The sequence below is a fragment of the Dermacentor silvarum genome, chromosome 11 (genome assembly GCF_013339745.2).
Source record: "Dermacentor silvarum isolate Dsil-2018 chromosome 11, BIME_Dsil_1.4, whole genome shotgun sequence".
Classification (NCBI taxonomy): Eukaryota; Metazoa; Arthropoda; class Arachnida; order Ixodida; family Ixodidae; genus Dermacentor; species Dermacentor silvarum.
The window spans coordinates 27,150,920-27,175,739 of record NC_051164.1 but is presented as its reverse complement, the minus strand read 5'-3'; the positions used below and the strand labels follow the sequence as shown (position 1 = coordinate 27,175,739).

Genomic DNA, 24,820 nt, shown 5'->3' with positions numbered 1-24,820 from the left:
TGGCCCGACCTTACTGACCAAGCTTGGGCCAGGGTCGGCCAGGTCGTCCATCCACGTTGGGCCAGCATAGGGCCGAGGTCGTCGTTTTTTTCTGTTGGGTTGTCCGCTTGACAAATTTGAACGCCTTTACTTTTTCAGAAATACTAGAAACGCACCACTGCGTACCTTCAATATAAATTGATCTGGTTTCTCCACAACTGCTGTCATGTCTAGTAGTAGCCTTTCCTTGCCTTCTTACGTCGCCTCCGTTTCCCTACCTCCCCTCTCTATGCGACCTGCGAACGAAGAGTAACAAAGCTGTTATTCACTCGTTTGGTGGCAGCGTCCATTTTACCCATTCTCTGCCTTCTCTCGCCTACCTCCTCCCTACCACTCTATCTATATCGCCGCTCTGGACTGCTGCAGGTGAGTACAAAGGTAAGCGCTGCAGCTCCTGCAATGCTTTTGCGGGCGGTTACGGATAATTACAGCAGCCGACAGTGCATTGTGGCGGCGCTGTGGAAAGATCCAATCGAGTTTCACGCGTCGCGTTGCCTCTCTGCCCCCACCTACCGACGCGGCGTGCAAGACCGGCCACACGATCATCGGTGGGAAAGTCGAAAAAAAGAGAAAAGACAACTTCGCTTTAAAAACTACGTAATATTGGCGGTGGTAATATTGACATTATTCAGTCTAGAATAGACCGCCTAAAGCAATTCCTTGTGTATATCAAGCTGCATACACATAGGATGTTTGAAGTTGCTGAGAATTTCAATTGGAAGGGCAAATTTTACAATCTTGCAGAGTACTGAATGTCGTTTTTATTGGACAGAACAAACTTTGCTACAGAGATGCATGTTTGGCAAACTTTTATTTGCTTGGCATCTACTTGCCCCACCACATCCTAAGAAGGCATTCATCCTAATGAGGTTTGTTAAGAAGGCAAGGTGCCCTACTTTTGCGGATCTGTAACAAAGAACCAAAGTTTGTGCGTTAGTTCGATCAACAACCAAATACATCATATAGGTTCAGGGGCGGATCCAGGTTCTTTCTGAGTGGGGCGGTCAGCTTCTGTCAATGATGATGATGATGATAGTAGCCTTTCTGATTTACCGAAATGCATCGTTTCTGCTCACGATATACCCGCGTTTTATACGGCTAGAGCAACACCTGTAGCCCGCCGTGGTGGCTCAGTCAGCTCAGGTGTTGCGCTGCTGAGCACGAGATCGCGGATCGAATCCCGGCCGCGGCGGCCGCATTTCGATGGAGGCGAAATGCAAAAACGCCCTTGTGCTTGCGTTGTAGTGCACGTTAAACAACACCAGGTTGTCAAAATTAATCCGGAGCCTTGCACTACGGCGTGCCTCATAATCAGAACTGGTTTTGGCACGTAAAACCCCAGTAAGAGGAAGAAGCCCTTTAGCGAAGCCAGGTATCGGTTTCTCCGAGCTTATAGGAAAAGGACGTTACCCAATACAGCCATGTGCTTGGCGGCTGTGCCTGATAATACAGGGTGTTCAAAACTAAGATTTATATGGTTTTCTTAAAATTAGGCACGGGGAGGCACGCGAAGACCACCTGTGTAAATAAGTTATGTGGCCAGGTGGGCACAAAGTGAGATGATAATTATCGCTGTGAGCAGCCGAATTAACTAAAGTTGAACAATTATTTTTTCTTCGACTGCAGTAAGTGGGTATGTTTGCATTGAAAACTTAGAGACAGTCGTGTTTCTACACAGTATCGATCGGAAGAATTATTCTAGCGTGTTCGTGCTCCGAGATATCCGACTCCAAATTTCAATTGTCGTACTGCGCAGAGTTATCGAGTCGATGCGGGAGTGGTTTATGCTTTGCGTTGCTGTGGAAGGGAGGCATTTTGAACATTTTTAGTTCATTGACATCCTGATGGGTGAAGTGTTGTCATGAGATTTGTGCATGAGAACACCAAACTTAAAGCGGCAGTATGTATGAAATATTCGTTAGCATAGCTAAAAGGTTTCTGCGGTTGATGGTGTAGTTGTTGCTTTTGATTTCAATAAAACTTACAATACTTGGAAATAAGCAGTCACTTTATTTGCGTATAGTCTAGGCAATGACCATGCCCGGTCGTGTAGTCACCATTACGCACGCCCATTGCCCTCCGGCTTCTCCGCTCGCGCCATTATCTCGGCGTGGCAGCTGTCGCCAGCATTACAGGCTGCGCGGTCGCGTGTTACGACAGCTGTTACGGGTTCTTCGATTTTTTTTTTTTCGCCAGCCGTGAGGGGAAGGGGGACAGTTATTATCTTTGCCAATGCCTCCGCCGCGTTGTCAGACTAAACGCCGCACTCAACAGCCGCGTCACATCATGGAAGAGCTTTGCGCCAATCCTCCCTCTCTTGCATGCGTAATCATGCGAACGACAATTAAAATTTGGAGTTGGATATCTCGGAGCATAGACATGCTAGAAGAATTCTTCCAAATGAAACTGTGTAGAAACACGACTGCCTCTAACTTTTGAATACAAACATACAAACTTACTGCAGTCAATATAAATAGCTAATTATTCAATTTTAGGTAATTCGGCTGCTGACAGCGATAAATATCATCTCACCTTGTGTCCCCCTGGCCACATAACTTATTTGCGCAGGTGCTCTTTGCGTGCCTCCCAGTGCCTAATTTTAAGAAAACCATAAAGCTTAATTTTGACCACCCGGTATGTCTAGCCTGTATTGTTTCTTAAAATAAAATTTGGGATGATCTTTCGCAGGTTTGTTATAAATGCGTAAGCACGGGTCCGTCTTTGGAGTTCTGTTGGGACACCTTGCTTTCCTTAAGAAGATTCTTTGTGTTCGGCTGAGACACCTTCGTTTGCTTTGGAGCTCCAACGCGGCAACCACTACGCTGGTTGTTTACGATATGCGAATCACCGCGTATGAAGAAGACTCATGACGCCAGCCAGAAGAACGATGTGGCCTAGTAGCCGAGAGCTCGAGCCAGGGTCTACATGTTTTGTTTCCCACGCGACGTCATCCTTTTACACAAGGCGCGCATCTGCTCCCGTTTCTCTAACCACGCGTGGTTAACGGCCAACGCCAGCGCGCTGGCGTTGGCCGCCGACGTCACGCTCCTCCACTTCGCAGCCGCTGCTCGAGGCTTCGCCACGCTCCGCGAGAACGGCCACTCAGATAATAAACGGATCCGGCGGCTTTGAGCCTCCTATGCTTAATGCACGACAATAAAACTGCGAAGTTACAATGAAAAACTTGTAGCGTACGAACGGTACTGTGCTCGTACTGGGTATTGTCAACGTGTAACTGTGATCACACTTCTTCTTTCTGGGGTTTTACGTGCCAAAACCAGTGATCACACTGAGTGCTACAGTTAAAAAAGTTGCCTATGCGTAGTTCTCATTTTAGCTGTTAGCTGTTATTATTTACATGTGAACACTTCAGCGACAGATCTCTTTCATTAAGCAGGTTGGTCGCGGAACCGATGACAGCCAATGAGGCAACCAACGACACCTCAATGGGGAACAGAGTTGATCAGGCGCGAAGGCGCTCGCGCGGACATCTGCGTGCTCGGCAAAAGGGACGTCCCCTCGTTCATTCGACGCCACCGGTGGGACGAGTAAGGCACGGCCGGCGCCAGGAGGTCCAATGTGTTCATGAGAAAAAATAACTACGGCAACTTCGCGACACCACACCCCTACGGAATACAAATAAGCTCGTGAGCGAGCTAGCTTGCTACATGGCTGATACCATTGGTACTCGCGAAAAATAATTTTGAAGAATGCTGGTGGCCATATTTTTTTTTTTTTTGCGACAGGGCCATCCCTCTGTCAGCGAGGGGGCGATGAAGAAATCTGAGGGGGGGGAGGGGGTCAGGACATCCGGACATCCCCCCTGGATCCGCGCCTGTAGGTTGGATGGATGGATGGACACACCTTTATTCAAATCCGGCGAAGTTTAATGACCCGGGCTCAGGTGTTCAATGAGGGGACTTCAAGGCCTTGCCTCATCGCCGCCTGCCGGGCCCGCTGGACTGCCCACTCTTGTGTCTTGAGGTTGGAGCTGCGCAGAGCGGCGGCCCACTTCGACGCAAGAGCCTCCGACTGCAGTAACGCTCTAATTGCCTGACATAACTTGCAAATAGCACTCGGGTATTGCGTGGGGAAAATGTGCTGCAATCGCACCGGATATATAGGTTGACTCCGTAGTTGCAGCTATATTGCTGTAGTCATCTGCCATATACGTGAACTTTACTGCGATTAACATACTTGATATTCTACATGCAGTTTGTTACTTGCGGTCTACGTTTAGGTTAAAAAACAGGAAGAACAAGATAGCTTCTTCTGCTTCTGCCATCGGTCCGAACGATTCTCAGGCCTTTTACTCAAGGCGAGACTGACCATCTTCGAGGTGCTAAAGCGGAAAGTTCGTTGTTGCTACAGCACCTCTTGCTGAGTTGTTAGCGATGCGGTCGGCCAGCTCGGCACGATTGTCGAGGGACATGTCTTCTTGTGTGGCAGCCAAGGCGACCACACGATTCTGCGGCAGGCGCTGAAGGAACAGTTCACACAGCAGCGGGCTGTTTCCGTACAGTCTACAGTAACTAAGAAGCCGCCGCATACGACGTAGAAGTTCAGACGGTCGACGAGCTCCTGTTCGTTGAGAATCTGCTGAAGCCACCTGTGCGCAGACAAGTACTTGCGATCCTGCATCGTCGATTTGAAGTGGTAATAGGGTGTGGTGTCATGGGTTGAGTTCACAACTCTTGAAACTCCTCAACCACCTCTGTCTGTAGAGAGTACCGAGACAGTATGGAGAAACCACGCGCGCTGCGGGGTAATGTGCCGAAGGTCGAAGATGGCCTCCACCTGAGTAAATCAGGTTGCAGGATTTTGTGGCCCAAAGGACGGCAGGTGAATCTCCAACGTGGCGAGGCCCTCTGCGCTGATCGTTGGTCTCTCGTTGGTGGCATCATTCATGACGTGGTGCTCGCCGTACGATCACGTCCGGGTCACCACGATATAGCGACCGAGGTTAGGTCCACTATAACAATGTGTGTCAGCGAGCGGAAGATCTGTGAACCGTTCGGACCGATGGCAGGAGCAGAAGAAGATTTTATTTTCCTCCCTTTTTTTCTAACCTCGCAGCTCGCAGCACGTGGCACGAGACACACGTGCCGGAGCGCGCCATATATAAAAGGCTGCCGAGGAAGAAGACGATGGCTGATACAATCCCAACTTTCACATCCAAAAGTATTTGGCACACAGTCCAAGCAGAATTCCATTGATGAACAGCTTGGGAGCGCACCACTTAACATTATTCAGTCCCTCTTGCAATGGAACTGTCGTACATGCTTGTACTTGAAATGTTTTTAATGCTGACACACTTGCTGCCCTGGACAAGTACGCCTAGATATTTGCACTGGTGCTCCATTTTGTTCTAGTGGACACGTATCCTGCACTGCGCTGGTAGATGAAATGTTTTCAATGCAAATGCAGTGGCTTCAGCCGAAAGACTTGCCCACATACTTACGCTGGCATATACAGGGCGTCCCAGCTAACTTTATTTAGCCAGAGTTAAAAATACGCCGCTGCACACTAAGACGATGCGACCAAATGCATGTTGCGGACTATTGTTTGCAGTAAATCACACTATCTTTTGTATTCGGATCAATTGCATAATTAGCTGATATTAAATAACCAACTCCTCAAGCAACGAAAATTCAAACTAATAAGTTGTAGAGCGGTCTACAAACCGTCCTATTAAAGAGTTTCTAACTGTCTATTTAAAGTATTAGTTTTTTTCCTCTTACTACAGATGCTTGCGAAATAAAAAAATACCACGTGACACGGTTTTGCAAACCGCTCTTCTTTGCTAACTTCGTTGCTTCAGAAGTTGGTTATTAATCTTAACTAATTATGCAATTAAGCAGGACACAAAAAATAGTGACTCACGCCATACAATAGTAAGCAACGTGGGTTTCGTCGCGTTAGAATGCATCAACATATTTTAAAACTCTGGCTAAAGTTAGCTGGGACACCCTGTATATGCATTTGCTCTTCACTTGGTAGCATCAGAGGTAGCACTGAGGTGTAGCACTGAAGACTTCTCTCTTGGTGTGCTTGCTAGATAAGTGGGGAGGCCTACACATTCTTTCAAATTTTTGCAGCTTGTAATGAAACGTATAACAGCACAAGTAAGCTACTATGTTAAAGACATGCTAAATTTATTGTGACTTATGAAAGTGATATGTACACAAAATATGCAACTAGAACACTGTATCCGGATCATAAAAACAAACATAATGAGGGGAACTATAAAAATTACTGCAGGAATTGTTTTGAAGAGTCTGCTCAATGAAATCACTTATGTAGATTCTACATAAATGTACCAAGCATATCAAGTGAAATTAGCGACAGCTTATGTAATACGATATTAAATTGCGTTCACTCTCCCTTCCTGTGGTAGCAGTGTGATTGCTTGCATTTCTTAAGCGATTTGGAGAACGCCCTTTAAAGCAGATGAGGGAAGATGTCCCAATGTATGTTCATGTGTTCTCCCGCACTTTCACCAGTGGCCGCTGTGTTGATGCCAGTGGACTGAATGAGAACGATCAGTTGGCACATCGCCAGGGAGCAAGAATAATTAAAGCCGCCATGCACTTAAAGGATTACCATGTTTTAGTTCACCTGTCAACTGCTCACTACCATTAAACACACCACATTCAGTTACCATGCATTCGTCTGATACTTCAGCGGTTTTTGGTACACTGTTGCCCTGTAATCGTATTTTGTACTTGGACCTCCCCGCAGAGACCAATTTATGCAACTAATCATGCACGAATTCATTCCGCACTACCACGGTTAAACTGGCGGTGTAAATAACCCATCACATGGACTCTAAGCACCGAATGCTATGTACTTCAACTTACTTCGCTTCAACTTACTTAGTGCGCTGACATGCCTAAATAGAGGCTCCTCTGCTCTGGCTGATGTACGCTAGGAAAGTTTGCTGCACAAGGACCAAGATCCGCGGCATGCCCTGTTGGGCGAAGTGCACAAAGAGCGCACACATCGAAAGAACCGCACGAGCATTTCTCAAGCACCGTGCGTACACTGGCACACGCACGAACTCGACAGAAGGCCGACTAAGTGCCATGAAGGCCGCGCAGCGTAGAGTCCGACACCAGTCACAAACTGCAAATATTCGTGACTACCTGGAGTAACAGGATATTTTACGCAAGGGGATTCACGATTCACATATACAGTATCCACTAGCGAGTTATGCAGCGCATATGCGATATCCATTCGCGAACTAGAAAAACTATAAGAAGAAAGCTACAATAAGCAGCGCAATATATCGCAACCATGCCGAGGTGCCAAAGAAAATCGAATGTTCCTGTCTCACATTGGAAACAATTGAAGTTCCTCTAAAGACCATGAAATACCAATAACGTAAGATAAAACGGGCCAAAACAGAATCGAGAGAACCTGAATCGCAAGCGATAACAGCACGGTGCGGTATGCAATATTCTATGGGTGTGCTGTAGCACAAGGCAAGGGAATAGGACGGGCACTTCACCTACCGTAATGAATCATTAACAAAAAGCCTGTATGTCAGTTCTCTTGTCTGCAACATTCTTACGACACGGGAAACTGAAATTCTGCGATCACAGCTGTCTAGAGGATATAGGCAAAGTGCGCAGACACAGCAATTCCCGCCTTTCTTCGGCTCCTGCCAAACTTGATTGTTTCACTCCTGACGGAAGATCCCGATGCCAGGCACACAAAAGCAACATTTCTTCTGACCTTCATCCTCATACTGAGCTTAACGCTTTAAATACAACATCAGTGAAAAGGTTGAAGAGCAAATTAGTGCCCTCCACTCAGCGCTATTTAATGCAAAACTAAGCTGTTCAACAAATTAAAACCATACAAACAAATCACTGCACACGCAGTGTCGAATAAGACAGCACAACACTGCAATACTTGCGAGACTCTAAAGAAAATCACGAGGACATTGGCCACACTTGTTTGTAGTGCCGCGCGATGAGGAAAAGGACGCAAGAAAAGCAGTCGAACTCGTGATGGGAAAATACAAGCTACCTTTATGAAAACTAAAATCAAACTACATTTACCGAAACTATAAAATCAAACTACAACCACACAGAACCTTACGCCACATGACACGACATACATACAAGGCTAGATCAGCTATGGTTGATAGGAGTCCGAGAAAGAAATAGTCAAGAGAGCTCACGGTACGGTGTACATGAAACGAGAGCTTGCCGAAGTGAGGGGCGATGACGTGATGACGTCGGACACGCCTCGATGTTGGAGACGATACGGAGCGATCGAACCGGACTGAACCGGAGACGACCGAACTGGAGACGACCGCTCACTGGCGCACATCGGTCAGCCTGCATCCGAGCCGCAGTGCACGTTGGAGGAATGGTCAGCCTGCCCAGCGGACAGTTTGCGCGCGAGCCGCAGTGCTCGGCGCAAATGTGGCCATTAGCTAGGCCACGAACGGTGCTCCGCCTAACAGCTGACCAAGGAGACTCCTTGCCCGCGATCCGCAATGCTCGCGGCAAGTGGTAGCACAGCAGGCCAAGCCACGCTCCGAGCGGCAGTACTCGCGCTGACGAACGCCTTGACGAAGGGCAATGGTCGGGCGGCAGCTCCATGGACGGCCGCGTTCCTTGGAGCCTTGATTGTCGGCATCCGACACGTCAGTCTGCTGTCTTCCGTCTCCCGCTTACTAGCCGCGTGTCTTGCCATGAAGCATTTCGCCACGTGCTCGCCATACGTGGCCCAATACCACTGGGCCATCGCTGATTTGGCGAGATCACTCACATGCGTGGTCGAATCGTGAAAGAACCCGCGCGCACTTCGTCGTCATCGTTTTCTTTCACTCATCACAATGACAAAGGACAGCACAACCGAAAACAGACAGAAACAGACGACCGCCCAAACCAAGCGCCATTACGGAACTATGCACAGGCCGGTTTCACGCGGGAGCCGGCAGCCGCGGCCACAAGCTTGGACATGTACACCGCGGTCCTGTGACCAATGTGACGATGATATCACCACCTTGATTAAGGGTTCGTTGGTGTTCATCGGGTGTTAGTAGCCTCCGAGATTTCTTGCGCGTGCAAATCTCGGAGGTCCTGGATTGTTGAAGCGCACGGTGTGCGGGCTTGGCATGCGCATCGTGCGTGTCGTGTGCGTTGCGCGTTTCTATTTATCCACTGCGAATCTCGTCGCCCCAGATGCCGCCCTCTCTTCCGTTGTTCTTTTTGGCGCGCTGGCTCGTTTGTTCGATGCCACTCTGTCTCAACCTGGAACGTTGAGCCGGAAGTTGCCACGGTGCCTCTCGCAGGCCTTTCATTACCGCACCCCTTCCCCCCTATATTTTGGACGCTGTCACTGCCGCATGTGTTGCAGCGTTTTAAGAGACGATCGGCGCTTCTGAGCAGGTGGGATCACACCACGATATGCGCCCAAGCGTGGCGAGCCCTTACCGTTTGACTTCCAGCAATATTAAGCGCATATATTTCTGTGTCCGGCTGTTTTTATGCTTGATCAGATGTCGGCGGTCGGTCGTCGGAGTGTTGATTTGCAAGGAAAACGTTAGTTCGTTTGCTTTCGCTAACTATATTTCCCTCGGATCTCTCTCGTGCTTTCGTTTGCTCGCTCGTTCGGGCTATTCGCTTGTACTGACAATCACCGACGATGGTTGCTGCACATTTTTTTTTCGCTCACAGTATCATTCGCTACAAAATATTCTGCAGAGCACCGTTCCTAGTAACGGCTGTACCGATGTATTCCTCCGGCGGCAACGAAAGTGGCGGCATCGGCTGTACCGATGTACCTACTAAGTACCGCAGCCGCCATGGAGGATAACGTGGCCTTCGTAGACGCAGCGCAGTACGGATATACGGACCACCTTGTCTCGGTAGTAACAACATTCAAAGGCTTGTCGTGTATGACTTTATCAAATTCAAACGCTGATGGTGCCGAGCAGGTCGCTGTGGCACTAGCTCTCGCTGCCACCGACCGCACCGCCATTTACACTGATTCGCGCGCAACCGCACGGGCCTTCATTTGGTCAGACAAAAAGCAAATCATCTGGTTCCCGGCACACGTTGGCCGGCACGTACACGGAACCATCCTTAATGCCAACGAGTTGGCTCATTCCCGGGCGTGAGGTCTCACATTCCACGCCGGGGAGAACCACTCGGAGGCTGAGGACGTTACTAGGTACTTCAGAGATCCGTTGTTAACCTTTAATGAAATCTGCAAACATTACCAGTTGGAGCGGCGGAAGTACCCACTCCCGCACCCACACTTAAACAGAGCTCAGTCTATCACTCTACGTCTGTTACAGACGGAGGCGTATGCATCGCCTCTAAAATGTTCTAAATACATGGATGGCATAGAGCCGGGGTGCCCGCGCTGTGGCCACCCCAAATGTACCTTACAGCACATGCTGTGGCAATGCCCTTCGTTGCGCGAGAGCAACGAGTCTCCCTCTACGGAGGCGGACTGGAACTATCTTCTCACTAGCCAAGACAAAAGAGACCAGCTTAGGGCCATCCAGAGGGCCGGCGACATGGCCGTGGAGTTTAACCTCCCCGTCCCGTCGTGGGAGTGGCCCACCGGTGTCACCCCCTAACTGGGGTCGAGCGCCGCCTCCGGATATAATAAAGTTCTTTGCCTGCCTGCCTGTACCGATGTATTCCTCCGGTGGCAACGAAAGTGATGTTCGCTCATAAACTCGATACTTTTATTTATGCGTAATATTGTTACGCGAACAACGAGTCAGTAAGACGGGCAACTATTTACAGGATGTATTTACAACAGCGGTTGCAGCGCTGACCGGTTAGGTTCACAGCGCGAGCCCAGCTCGTTCTTCCTCTTCTTTTCTCGAGTGATGGCGCCCGCGCGCCTCGGTCAAACAGTCAAATACCACACGCGTGTAGCATAATCCCCCGGCGGCAGAAGCGACGTCCCGGAGCGTCTAAATGTCATCACTGGGAGGGTGATACTGCTTCAGTCGTGTAACGTGCACGATATCGCTGAACTGGGAAGCAGATGGAGCGTCAGGGGCGATCTCGTATGTGACGGGAGTCACGGCACGAAGCACTCGGTAGGGGCCTGTGTAACGCGACAGCAGTTTTTCTGACAGGCCGACCTGACGCGACGGAGACCATAGAAGCACCAAAGAACCAGGCGGGAAGTGCACGTCTCGGTGTCGCTGGTCGTACAAACGCCTTTGACTCTCTTGGGAGTTCAAAAGGCGGTCACGGGCAATTTCCCTTGCGTGAGCAGCGCGGGCGACGGCATCAAGTGCATATTCACTGGTGGGTGCCGCGTCAACAGGGCGAGTTGTGTCGAGGGGCAGTGCTGGTTCTCGGCCGAACAGGAGGAAAAATGGGGAATAGCCGGCTGTGTCGTGGCGCGAGGAATTATAGGCAAAGGTGACAAACGGCAGAGTGAGGTCCCAGTCTGTGTGGTCTGAAGAGACATACTTCGCGAGCATGTCTGTGAGAGTGCGATTAAGACGCTCCGTGAGGCCATTGGTTTGCGGATGGTATGACGTGGATAGCTTGTGCCTCGTGGCACAGGACTGCAGGATGTCCGCGATAACTTTTGACAGGAATGTCCGGCCACGGTCTGTGAGAAGTTGTCGCGGAGCTCCATGTAATAAAATCACGTCGCGTAAAAGAAAATCGGCAACATCTGTGGATTATGCTACACGCGTGTGGTATTTGACTGTTTGACCGAGGCGTGCGGGCGCCATCACTCGAGAAAAGAAGAGGAAGAACGAGCTAGGCTCGCGCTGTGAACCTAACCGGTCAGCGCTGCAACCGCTGTTGTAAATACATCCTGTAAATAGTTGCCCGTCTTACTGACTCGTTGTTCGCGTAACATCGTGGTGGAGGTGCGGGGTACGTGACCAACTCGGTGGCAGCGGAAGCAGATCGGTTTGTCGTCGGGGGTACGCCATTCAGCAGGATTGCGTGGTCGGGGAGCGAAATACTGGTCGTTGAAGGACGTGGCCATGGGAATGGATGCCGAATCAGGTCGGGAGACAGAGCAGGCGGTAGGGATGCCAAGGTTGGCAATTTCTTGCCGCACAACTGCTTGTATGACGGAAATAGTAGGGGCCGCTGGGTCAAAGGTACCGTCGAGGGGTCGTGGATGAAGGGGGGCCGGACTCGCCGCTTCAATCTCACGGCGAACGATGCGAGTGACGTTCTCTTGAAAAGGTCGTGTGGCAGGAAGAGCGGAGCAAGAGGACGTGGCAGGGGTGTTTGGGAGCAGGGAAAACTGTGGGACGACGCGGCGGCTTTTGGCTACCTCGAAGCGGCGGCATTCTTTGACGATGGCGTCGACAGTAGAGACGTCGTTATAGACGAGCAAGTTGAAGGCGTCGTCCGCGATGCCTTTTAGGATATGGCCCCCCTTGTCAACCTCGGTCATGTGCTCGTCGGCTTTCCGGCAAAGCGCGAGCACTTCCTGTATGTAGGCGACATATGATTCTGTCGACGACTGGACACGGGTAGCAAGCTCCTTTCGCGCAGCCTGTTGGCGACCTGACGGGTTGCCAAAGAGGTCGCGAAGCCGCTCTTTGAAAGTGTCCCAGCTGGATATCTCAACCTCATTGGTGCGAAACCAGACAAGCGGTCTGCCGATCTGCTTCCGCTGCCACCGAGTTGGTCACGTGCCCCGCACCTCCACCACGATGTTACGCGAACAACGAGTCCGTAAGACGGGCAACTATTTACAGGATGTATTTACAACAGCGGTTGCAGCGCTGACCGGTTAGGTTCACAGCGCGAGCCCAGCTCGTTCTTCCTCTTCTTTTCTCGAGTGATGGCGCCCGCGCGCCTCGGTCAAACAGTCAAATACCTCACGCGTGTAGCAATATGAACAAAGCCTAATAAATACAGCGCATAAATAATTCTTACAAAATGGTACAGGAGACGAATTTTAACGTCGTCGGTAAACTACATATCAGTTTGTGAGAAACTCGGAAAACAAAACGCGAGAAAAAGTAAAGAAATCAATTAGGTCAGGCAGTGCGGTCAGTGTGTAGCAGCTCTTCGAATTTTGCTGCGTTCCCTTCACTAGCGACGTACGATGACAAGTGGTTCCATTCGACGATAGGGCGTGGTATGAATAAATTTGCAAAGCGATGAGAGCGACATATCGGTCGTTTAACTTTGCACTGGTGATCGCGGTAAAGAAAAAATGACTGCAAGGCCCTGAAAGATACTGTCAAAAAGGATTGGGTAATGATAAAGTTTATGAAAAAGCGAAAACTATTGATGTGGATGCGCTGTAAGGATCAGCACTAACACCAGCGCGATATGCTGAATGGCAGCGCTGCTCTGAGGTCAATGTGGAGACGTTGTCCGTATGACGAAGAGCGGCTTCAATATTACTGCACTCGCGCTGCATTTCTTCGTGGTGTAAAACACTTCCCGTTGCGGTGTCAACTTCATTCGCTATCCTTCGTCGCTTCTGACGAGAGGTCAACACAACAAAAGGCTTCGTTTTCCTAGCCGAACTAATGTTAATGCAATACGAACACAGCAGCAACTGACACCACGAATGCCGCTCGATAAATGACGAATTCTCCCGCCAAAAACATCACCGTCGAAAACCCGGTACGCTACGTAATTGAACAGATACGGCTAGTCTTATGAAAACGCTTTCTAAACGTATTCACCCCTCGTTTTTAAGCTGTCATGCCTGCCACGTTCTTAAAGCGTTGATTTTGGTCAAAAATCTGTTTTAGACGTTGAATCCATTAATACGACGTTTTGAAGACTGTGTGCTACCTGGGCGGCGGCTGCTGCATACGCCGTGTGGGTGCCAATATCTTGAAAGCGATCTGAGATGTGGACAAAGTGCGCGGTAGCGTGGGCCTCATCTTCAACGCGATGTGCTTTCGACGATTAGTTCGCGTGGAAGCGAGACGCTGCATCACGGTCAATTGGCTCACTGCTGCTGGCACAACATATGTTGCTGGCACACCTGTATGTTGTCTTCTGGTGCAATTGTAGATTCGGTAGTTGGTGACGGTGCCAAGCAGCGTCTGCTTGCTTCCCAATGCTTCCCATTGCTGCTTGCTTCCCAAAGCAAGCAAAACCGTGCTATCGCTCGACAAACTTGGTTTAACTGCGTTCAACCACGGCAAATTTTTTCCCAGTGTGTTGCCTCAGGCATAAGTTGGAAGTGCCAGGATGGGCGTTTTTCAATCTTGCTAGACATTAAATAGTTTATGTCCTCATATGTAATGTTCCTGTGGTGAGTTTTTCCATAGAGTCCTTGTTCTTTAAGTTTGACAAAACTCACTAAAGAATTGAAAATCCTAATCTATTCCGCAGCTGTGAAGTGGTGGCGTGGAGCAGAGGTAGAGCGACGGGCCTCTAATTTGAAAGGTCGTAGGTTCAAATCCTCCTCCAGTCCACTACATTCTCAAGCTTGTAGTGGCGCCTGATACCGACAAAAGAAATTGCCGGGAGCTGTGGGGCTGTACTTGTCCAGGTACAACCAAATTACGGAGGCCCACTCAGCTTCAACAAATGCACTCCCTCCCCAGAACAGGAATTGGCCTTCCTGGTGCAGTATTTGGCCACTACCTCCATCATGACCCCTGCAATTAACCTATGGGCAGCGGCTACGTAGCACCTGCCTAAGGCGGCGGTCTCACCTGCGACGCGGCAGAGGTTGCTAAGAATCTCTGGGTCCGGACAGGCCGCCACTGGAAAGTGAACCTTGCAACGTTCAACATGCGGACGCTCTCAAGAGAGGCTACATTAGCAGGGATTTTTGAGGAATTATCCGGCATTTGCTGCGACATTATTGGCCTTAGTGAGGTTAGACGAACTGCTGAGGCTTATACAACGCTCACAAATAAGAGAGAATGCGAGTTAGGATTTTTAATTCATAGGAACATAGCGGGCAGCACTGACGAATTCAACAGCATTACTGAGAGGGTAGCAGTCGTCGGAATAAGGCTGAATAGGAGGTACAAAATGAAGGTAGTACAAGCCTATGCCCGACCATCCACTTACAATGAGTGGATGGTCAGAATGAGTGGATACATGGGCGGCTTCAATGCAAAAGTGGGAACCCACCGTGGTCGCTCAGTGGCTATGGTGTTGTGTTGCTGAGCACGAGGTGGTGGGATTAAATCCTGGCCACGGCGGCCGCATTTCGATGGGAGCGAAATGCAAAAACACCCGTGTACTTAGATTTAGGTGCACGTTAAAGAACTCCAGGTGGTCCAAATTTGCGGAGTCCCCAACTACGGCGTGCCTCATAATCAGATCATGGTTTTGGCACGTAAAACGCCATAATGCTTAAATGTGGGGAAAACGCAGGCTGGTGAACAAGCAATTGGCAACTACGGCATCGATTCTATGAACACTAGAGGAGAGATGTTGGTAGAATTTGCGGCAAGGAATAGGCTCCGAGTAATTAATGCCTTCTGCAGGAAGCGTAGCAACAGGAAAAGGGGTAAGCCCTAATTTAGAAGCAAGAAATGAAGTAGATTTCATACACATAGTGCGCGAGATCAGCTGGCATCCCAGGTTGGCATCTCATGCATGGCACATTTAAGCGCTGGCAATAGGGTGTGCCGCTGCGGCGCCTCAATGCTAATTGAATTAACTTGAAATTTGTCACGAGCTTGGTTCTGTCGGGTTTTTTTTAGGCTGACCGTTGTAAAGTTAAGCCATGTTAAAATAAAGGGGTCATTGCTGCTAGACGCGCTGAGAAAGGTTTTACGCGTGTTTACCCAAAGTTCTAGAAGTAGACAATGCAACAAACCTATTCCTCAAAGGGGCAATTTTACAGGTGATGCGAAAGTAAATTTTTAGCTATGCAGGCTATTGGGGGGCTAAACGGAGCTTGCTGAACACTTGTTTATTTTGCTGCCAACAGTGGCGGTGATTTCTAATTTGGGGAGATTTGGGACATGTGTTGTCGCGATGTGCACCGAAAGTATCTATTATGCAGGTTAGGATGATTTTATTTATAAATAAAGTAAATTATTATGTAATCTTTCTCGTTCCTTCCAGGGGCGCATTATACGAAGCGCACACTTTGTTTGCCCACTTTGGTGGAAGAACTAAACCTGGGACTGATATTCCCTATACATAGCTTTAAGAAGCATTTTGTGGATCACGTAAAAGAAAGTAACGTAAATAAACGCCGTAAATAAACTTACGAGTTGTAGCGCGTAAGTTGGCAAGGCGTATCATACCGCTGAGAACGAATTTTGAGAACCACGCAAATTTCGAGATATACATTTTCAAAGGGTTTCACGAAACGCGTTGATGTTCCGAGTATTTTCGTGCTTCAGTGCATAAAAGAGCGTTTTCTTGAATACGTAAGTGGAACAACTGCGCATTGTATCGCGATAGCAATTAAATGGACACTGCAGGCTTATTCCTGCCGTCGCCGTCCCCTTGAGGTTCCCTATAAAGTCCAAGGGCGATAAAATCCTCGCACAGCGCCGTATGCCAGTGAAAGCATGCAAGGGTGACCACGCGATCGCGGCTCAATCTAGCGCACGCAAGAGAAAGGAGCGGGGAGGAAGCGTGCCGTCTTTCCACACGTGCAACGCTCCGGAGGTGAGGTTGAGAGGGGAGGGGGCGCGGTCGACTCCGGGCTGCTGTACCTTGAAAGCCATCTGCGGCAGGAATTGGGTCCGCCCTGCGCTGTGTTTTCTCACCTTATTTCGCGTTTATGCGAGCGGCAGCTCGAAGGTAAATTCGCTCCCTGCTACTGCGCGCTTACTCCAGCATTTTGACAGCGAGTTCCCGCGGTCATCGAGTGAGATGCGTTCATGTTTTCTTGTGCGCGCGTGGCATCATGCTTGCTAATTTAGTCAGTATGCCTATGTTTACTTTATACGGCCGGTACGACTGCTACCCTTACTTGGTATAACTGTCCACTAATTTGCTATCGCACTCGATGCTTCGCCTTTCGGGTGAAACTGCGACTTCTTTTTACTACAAGTTTGACGGTGCTTATCGGGAATCTGTGCCGTCCATGAGAAGTAGTTCCCAGTCGATATGCATTGTATACCCACTAGCTACAATTCGTAGACTGGCATATGTAGCGTAAGTATCCGGGACATATTGCCACATGGTGTGGCACAGCAAGGGGACTGAGGAAGAGGAGAACGAGGTTCGTCTCGGCATCGCGCGGCGACGCTTACGCTTCGTGAAGTGCAAACGCCTGGATACTCACTCACCGTGTACTACAACAAGGTATACGCGACAGTTTTGGTGGAGCTTGTTGGGTACACCCAACTTAGGCGGGAGACCCCACTGGGCAGCAAGAACACCTCCCCACAATTAGAGCTGACTCCAGTTCACCGTACAAGCCGGCGAATCCGAGGCCTCGCCCCAGAATTTGGAAACCTCCAGGAAAAAGTGATGATCGCGACCACTGCGAACACTACGGAAAGGGTGACACCGACTTATCCTGACGCTGTTGAACCCCCGAGTGTCCACGGCTTTTCATGGCGACACATTTGAAGACGTGGAAGATTGGCTGGCGGAGTTCGAGCGCGTAGCTGCGTTTAACGAGTGGGACGACAAAACCAAACACAGGAACGTCTACTTCAGCCTCCAGGATGGCGCTCTCACGTGGTTTATGAACCGCGACAGTGCGCTGTCATCATGGCCTGAGTTCAGCGAAAGCTACTGGAGACTTGCTTCAGCCCCGTTCGCCGGGAAAAAGCGGAACGAGCCCTTCACTCACGCGTTCACAAGCCCAACGATAGCGTCACGATGTACGTGGAGGACATGACGCGTATCTTTCAGCGTGCCGATACGAGCATGTCGGAAGAAGGTGCGTCATCTCATGAGAGGCGTAAAGGAACCGCTCTTTGGCGGTCTAGTTCGGAATCCGTCTAAGACTGTTGCGGAGTTTCTCACCGAAGCCACCGCGCTGCTGAAGACGCTTCTACAACGGTTCAACATGCACGACCGACATGTAAATGCCGCCTGCACTCTGGATACGCCAGTAGGCTTCGGGTGCGACGTCGCCTTGCTTTTTGAGTTGATTTGCTCAGTGGTTCGCGACGAGCTCCAGAAGCGCCACGGTACGTCGTCACCTCCAGTCAGCTCCCTCGCTAGCTTCGTACGCAACAAAGTACAGCAGGCACTGGAGACATCTCTCTCCTGCAGTGAAGCACCGCCTCTACCAAGTGAGTCCCGGCGCAAGACTTACGTAGAAACATTGCTAAGACCCCCCTCCCCAAGCGTTCGCACCTACTTATGTTGCGTCGCCAGTCGCGTTGCAATCGGCGCAAGCCGCTTCGACGACCGCCGAACTCCCGCGAGGAAATCAGAGGTATGGCGAGCACCCGATCGAAGACCTTTGTGCTACCACTGCAGTGAAGCTGGTCATGCGTATCGGGAGTGCCCCTACTGACGACTCGGACTGCGGAGTTTTTCTGTCCATTCGTCTCGAGCCAGGTTCGGCCAGCGGCCTCCCGACATCGCAAAATTCCTTGACCAGCGCAGGCCGGGCACATCGCAGAGGTAGTCACGCTCACCCTCACCGCGACGATATTTCCCTGAACGACGGATGGGCGATCACCAAGTCCATGCCGGGTAAACTGATGTCTGCGAGCTTCCGAGTCGAGGCCGCTGATACTTGACGTGCTGAAGACCTCGTATGTCCCTACCGCAGAACAACGAAAACACTATGACGCCAGAACCAGTTCCCCCTAATAAGATTTCACTGGACATACCTGTGTTGATGACGGCAGAAAAATGAGCGCACTTGTAGATACCAGCGATGATTACTCTATTCTTAGCCCTTTATTGACGAGTGTTGCCTACGGGCAACATACCAGAAAAAAAATCATCTCACCTAGTTTCAGCATTAAGTACGAAGTTCCTGGCTAAATATCTTCTGCCAACACCGAATGACAGGCAGCAAGCATCATATATCGGTTTAGAGCAGGAACACTGGTTGAGGAAGAAGTTTGGCACGCGACTCACTGTCTTTTGAAAACGAGGTCAGAGGAGAAAAGCCGAAGCAAGGTATCTAGCTGCAGTGGCGTCACACATGTGATGTAAAGCAAATGAAATGTACACCTATGGTTCACATATGATGAGAGGTGTTTGTACAAATTGAAAACAAAGCCTTAGGTGCCTTGGGGTGAAGCCCACTTCCAATTTCCCGCCTGGGGTTTTCCCCCTATTGCTGAAAGAATTTGTACAAAATATTTTTCCTTTTTGTTAATTATGCCTATTCTTGATGTGTTTTGCACATTTAGATATAAAATAATAATTTTTTCTCGCTATTTATATGTCTCGTCCTTAAAGGGCTAATTAGTGGCGAACTGGCGAGCGTTTTGAAAAAAGTTACGGTGCCCTGGAATTGGCCACCAGTTCGTACGACAGGGGGCCACGTCGCCACACCGCTTGACATATGCAAGGCCACAGTGTAAATTCGTGGTGCTGCTTTTCACGCCACTTGTCTGGTTCTAAGCGAGTGTTCCCGCGATTTAATTATTGAGATGGACTTTCTCCCGGAATATGGCGCCATTATTGACCTCCGCGAGCGCTGCATCAGTTTCTTGACAAAAAGGGCAACAGCACAGACCGACGCCATTGGGCGCAGATCCGCAATTTGCGTTTCGGACGACACCGTCACGATAAAACCGCGTGCGAGTATGATGGTTCCGGTCAAGTCCGACAAGCTACAAGACGGTGAAGTCAATGTAGAAGGCAACATTTCTATGTTGCTGACCCAAGGTAGTTGTGTTGCATGAAGCCTTGTGGAACTTCGCGATAGCCAGACAGCGGTCCTCGTTACCAACTTTACCTTTGAGCATCGGCACATTTTTCGTGGGACTGCCATCGCCTACGCCGAACCATCAACTAACATCGTCGAGTGCTTTGCTTCTAAAGTGGGAACAGGCGACGGTTCGCTCGGAGGCATCGATGTAAACTCCGTGCTTATGGACGACCAAAAGAGCGCACTGCAGGAACTCTTGAACGACATCCGCACGTGCTTCGCTCCGTCTACTAAGGTGGGCCAAACGCCAATCACGAAACACCGAATAACGACATCCGACGACGCACGCCCCATCAAACAACATCCCTATCGTGTCTCGCCGAAAGAACGTGAGGCAATTCAAGACCAAGTCAAGGGGATGTTAGATGATGGTGTCATTCAGCCTTCGCACAGCCCGTGGTCCTCCCCGGTCGTTTTTGTGGAGAAAAAAGACGGAAGGCTTCGTTTGTGTGTTGATAACAACGCCTCAACGATGTTACCAAGAAGGACGTGTACCCGCTATCACGTATGGATGACTCTTTAGACAGGTTGCGGTGATCTAAGTATTTCTCGTCTCTCGATCTAAAGAGCGAGTACAGGCAAATTGAGGTAGATGAACGAGACCACGAAAAAATTGCTTCCGTCACTCCAGATGGCCTTTACGAATTCAGAGTACTTCCTTTCTGCCTCTGTGCGGCACCAGCGACTTTCCAGCGAATGATGGACACCGTGCTCGCTCGTCTGAAGGGGCAAAGCTTTTTTCCTGGTTTTTTTTCGACCTGGTTTTTTTCGGCTACATTTTACGACCACGTGAAGCGGCTGCGGCATGTTCTCGAAGTCATCCGATCGGCTAACCTCTCTCTTAAGCCTCAGAAGTGTCATTTCGGCTACAAGGAGCTGATCTTTCTGGGACACATGATCAGCGCGGAAGGCGTTAGCCCGGATCTTGCGAGAACTGCCGCTGTAGCCGCGTTTCGTTTCCAACACCGACCGACAAGAAAGGTGTCCGACGCTTCCTGGGCCTCTGCACATACTACCGGCATTTCATCGAAAACTTTTCGAAGATGGCGGAGCCGCTGACTCGCCTCACGAGGAACGATGTATCGTTTGTCGATACCTCAGGGCAAGAAACTGCTTTAATCGAGCGTTGGTATTGCTGTCGTGCTTGTACAACGGCAGGAAGGCATTGAAAGAGTGATTGCCTAGGCAAGTCGCACACTATCGCGTGCAGAGACCAACTACACCACCACGGAGAAAGAGTGCCTTGCCGTCGTATGGGCGCTCGCCAAATTTCGACCTTACCTCTACGGCAGCGCATTTAAAGGTGTAACCGACCATCACTCGTTATGCTGGCTTGCAAACCTGCGGGACCCTTCTGGAGGACTGGCACGATGAAGTCTACGTTTGCAGGAGTGCGACGTGACCGTCGTGCACAAGTCGGGCCCCATACACGAATACGCTGACGGACTCTCGCGCACCCCTATCGACACTACCGACCTAGACATTGGACGGTAGTGTCGATAGAGCCATTGGTCCTTTGGGCCGTAAGCGTTACTGATTTGTCCACACTGCAGCGTGCAGACGACACACTACGACCTATCTTCGAACATCTAGATGGAAGAAACCCATCAATACCCTGGCATATCGCTCGAGCATTGTCGTCGTTTTCTTTACGACATGGCGTCTTGTACAAGAAGAACTCCGCTGCAAACGACATGACCTACCTTTTGGTCGATCCAGAAGACCTCCGTGCCGAAGTTTTAATCGCCTGTCACGACAAGGCTCCGTCTGGCCATTTGGATTTAACGCGAACGCTTGCTAGAGTGCGCAAATCCTACTACTGACCGAAACTTGCCCAGTGCATTAAGCGGTACGTCCAAGCCTGCTGTGAATGCCAGCGCCGAAAGTCACCGGCTATGAAGCCTGCCGGATCGCTGAATCCGATTGACCCACCTGGCAAACCTTTCGACAAGGTAGGCATGGATCTACTGGGCCCGTTTCCACTGTCATCTTCTGGCAACAGGTGGATAATCGTCGCCACTGACTATTTAACGCGGTATGCTGAGACAAAAGCGCTACCTCGAGACACAGCTTTTGGGGATGCCCAGCTTTTCACACAGCGCATCGCCCTACGGCATGGTGCCCCATCGCACGTATTCGCAGACCGAGGGAAAGCCTTTACAACACATCTCATTGAGGACGTTTCTAAACTCAGTTACACGACCCATCGAAGGACAGCTGCCTATCATCCGTAGACAAACGGCTTGACCGAACGACTGAACAAATCGATGACTGACATGCTGTCCATGTACAGGGTCGACCACATCTAAGGTCAACACCTCATTAGTATTCAAGTCGGTAAAACTACAGCGTTTATTCTACTTCACGAGTGAAATGTTCGTTATACGATGTGTAATCATGGTGTCGATAAACACAATAATGATTTTTCGAATTATGTACTGAACATCAGCTTCTGTGATGTCTTGAATACTAATGAGGTGTTCACCTTAGATGTGGTCGACCCTGTGCGTAGTCGTACAGCGCAAGACGTGGGACGAGATACTCCCTTACGTAACCATTGCCTATAACACTGCCACACATGGTGTAGAAAACAAGGGGACTGAGGAAGAGGAGAACGAGGTTCGTCTCGGCATCGCGCGTCGACGCTTACGCTTCGTAAAGTGCAAACGCCTGGATACTCACTCAGCGTGTACTAAAAGTTATACGCGACAATATGTCGCGTATAACTGTACCATTAACTCTACCATTTGACAATATGTCGTGGACGCTCTATCATTTCACCAGCGCTTGAAGTCTCTGTTGCCCCAGTAACCTGCTTTCGCTATAGTAACTCGTCCCCACCGTAACCTCCTTGTCTGCGCACTGCTCGTCACTTGGTTAATTAAAGAAAAGCTCCCACAGCAGGCACTGTTATTGTCTTAAACACAATCAAAAAGAAAGTCCTGCAAACGAGGAGAGCGTCTGACTGCGCTTTTCAAGAAGTCGCGGGGCCTCGTCCAGGTTCGCGCCTACGGTTTCGTGAATTTTACGCAAGGCGACCGAAATTCAATCACAACGGAGCAGGTTGACGTTAGCACGACCCAGGTTTGTACTGGTTGCAAACAGTTGCTAAACAAGCACAGATTTTCTCGGAAGCACCAAGAGCAGGAGGAGGGCATTGTAGGCTGCAGGCGGATCTAGCCTTCTTAGCCGTGCCACTAACTGCTCCGCCCAAGTGCCTCCTTTACGAAACGTTTGTGAATGTTCGGAAAGGGAGCCGAACGCGGCTGAACAAGATGGCGCTCACAGCGAAGCCAAATAGGACACAAGACCGCAACCGGTCATTTTTGCGCGCACCATATGCCGCACCCGGTCGCCAACTCCCGATATAACGCCCTAAAATGAATCTCTCAATCATTACCAACCATTGGCCAAGTATACATGACTTAAAAACTGTAGTAGTCGCAAGACATTCTTCCTATATGTCCGGGCCTGACGAGGAAACACCATGCGCTCACACCAGAATTTGGAGAGCCTACACGCTGGAGTGTGTCAAACAAAAGGTGCGTTCTGTAGCAAGTCCAGGACACTCCAACAAATCGCATTCGACATCACCTAAAGTCTTAGAAGTGTCACATAACGGAGGCGCGGCTAGTCAGGGTTTGTATAGCAATGCTCGAGTATGCGGTGACGAGGTGCAGAGGCGATTTCAGCAGGGATACCCCAATGAAAACGTCGCTGAAACCAATTCTGAGAAAGCATAGGATCCGTATAATTTTAGCCTAAAACAACCATGTATAACTCCAACAGAAATACAAAACAGGAATCGTTATTTATCTGTTTCTATAATGTTGTGAAGAGTTGAAGTATGAATTTTACCTCAATTATAGGTTTCTTTTTTAAAATATTCATCCAGTGCAGGAAACGCTGTACTGTTAAATGTTACACAAAAATTAAAGGAACACTTGAAGAAGAAGGAGCCAGACTTTCAAGACCACATTGCTAAGGAATGTGTTTAAGTCCTTACAATTTTGATGGTATTGCAGAGATATATAAGAAAATTTTTCACTTTAGAGGGTTAAATTAGCACACTTACAGCAGACACAAATACTACGCTTTTCATGTTCACCAGCACAATTCACTCTACCCAAAGGGCAGTCTTTCGTCCAGAAATCGCTATATGGTCTGGTGTTACTGCCATCGGCTGTGAGAGCTGGAAAATAATAACATTGTAGAGTTAGCAAAAAGGGACAACTTTATAGTTTTTCACATTAGTTCTACACGTCCATTGATATGGGAAAGCAGCCGCTAGGTCATTTGCGGTAGCGAGTTCAGAGAAGTTGCCTCACTTGATGGAAAACGTCTATTGAAAGTTCACAGCACTGCAAGACCTTTTCATGCATTAAAATTCCTTAACTCTCGTAACTAACAGATCTCTCCCCAGATGTCGAGTCTCGCTTTACTCCAGAAACTCTTCTGAGTTGATGGGCAATTTGGGCTCTATGGTATACTTGTTAAGTCAATAGTTGAACCACGTATTTAATGTATCATAGATGTCCATACGTCACCATTACGTGTTTGTTCTCTATTTTTCTACAGCAAAATTGTCGCAAGATCTCGTGTTTGCCTTCTTTTTCACATGCTATATGATCATGAAACTTTGGTCACAAGGCCATATCCCAACCACAGTATACATGACCTCGAATGTATCACCTTTATAGGATTGGCCTTGCATCACGTCAGGCTAAATGACCCGGAACCTTTCACTGGAACCATCTTCCCAAACACGTATCTATCGAGGGAACCACCTATTTCAAGCAGCTTTAGCCAATATTGTGTAATTAGACATCCTTGTATTTAAATTCTTGAGAAACTTCCTTTGTGCATAATCTCAAATAGCCGTACTTCTATAGCCGCTCCTGGAGTAGGCGAGTAACGAAACCGTATAGAACGCCGGTAATTCATTTTATAGCGATATCAATTGTACGGACACTCCAGGCGTATTTATGCCATCGCCGTCGCCGTGAGG

The 24,820-nt window shown here is 49.3% G+C and overlaps 1 long non-coding RNA gene across 1 annotated transcript; it reads right to left on the bottom strand.

The window, feature by feature from the left end:
* Window positions 1-834: 834 nt before the first annotated feature.
* LOC125941625 (uncharacterized) lies at window positions 835-23,976 on the bottom strand. The gene is made up of 2 exons (XR_007464495.1): window positions 23,888-23,976; window positions 835-945 (listed from the first exon to the last, which is right to left on the bottom strand). It is a non-coding gene; the product is annotated as an uncharacterized LOC125941625 (long non-coding RNA).
* Between the last annotated feature and the right edge of the window lie 844 nt (window positions 23,977-24,820).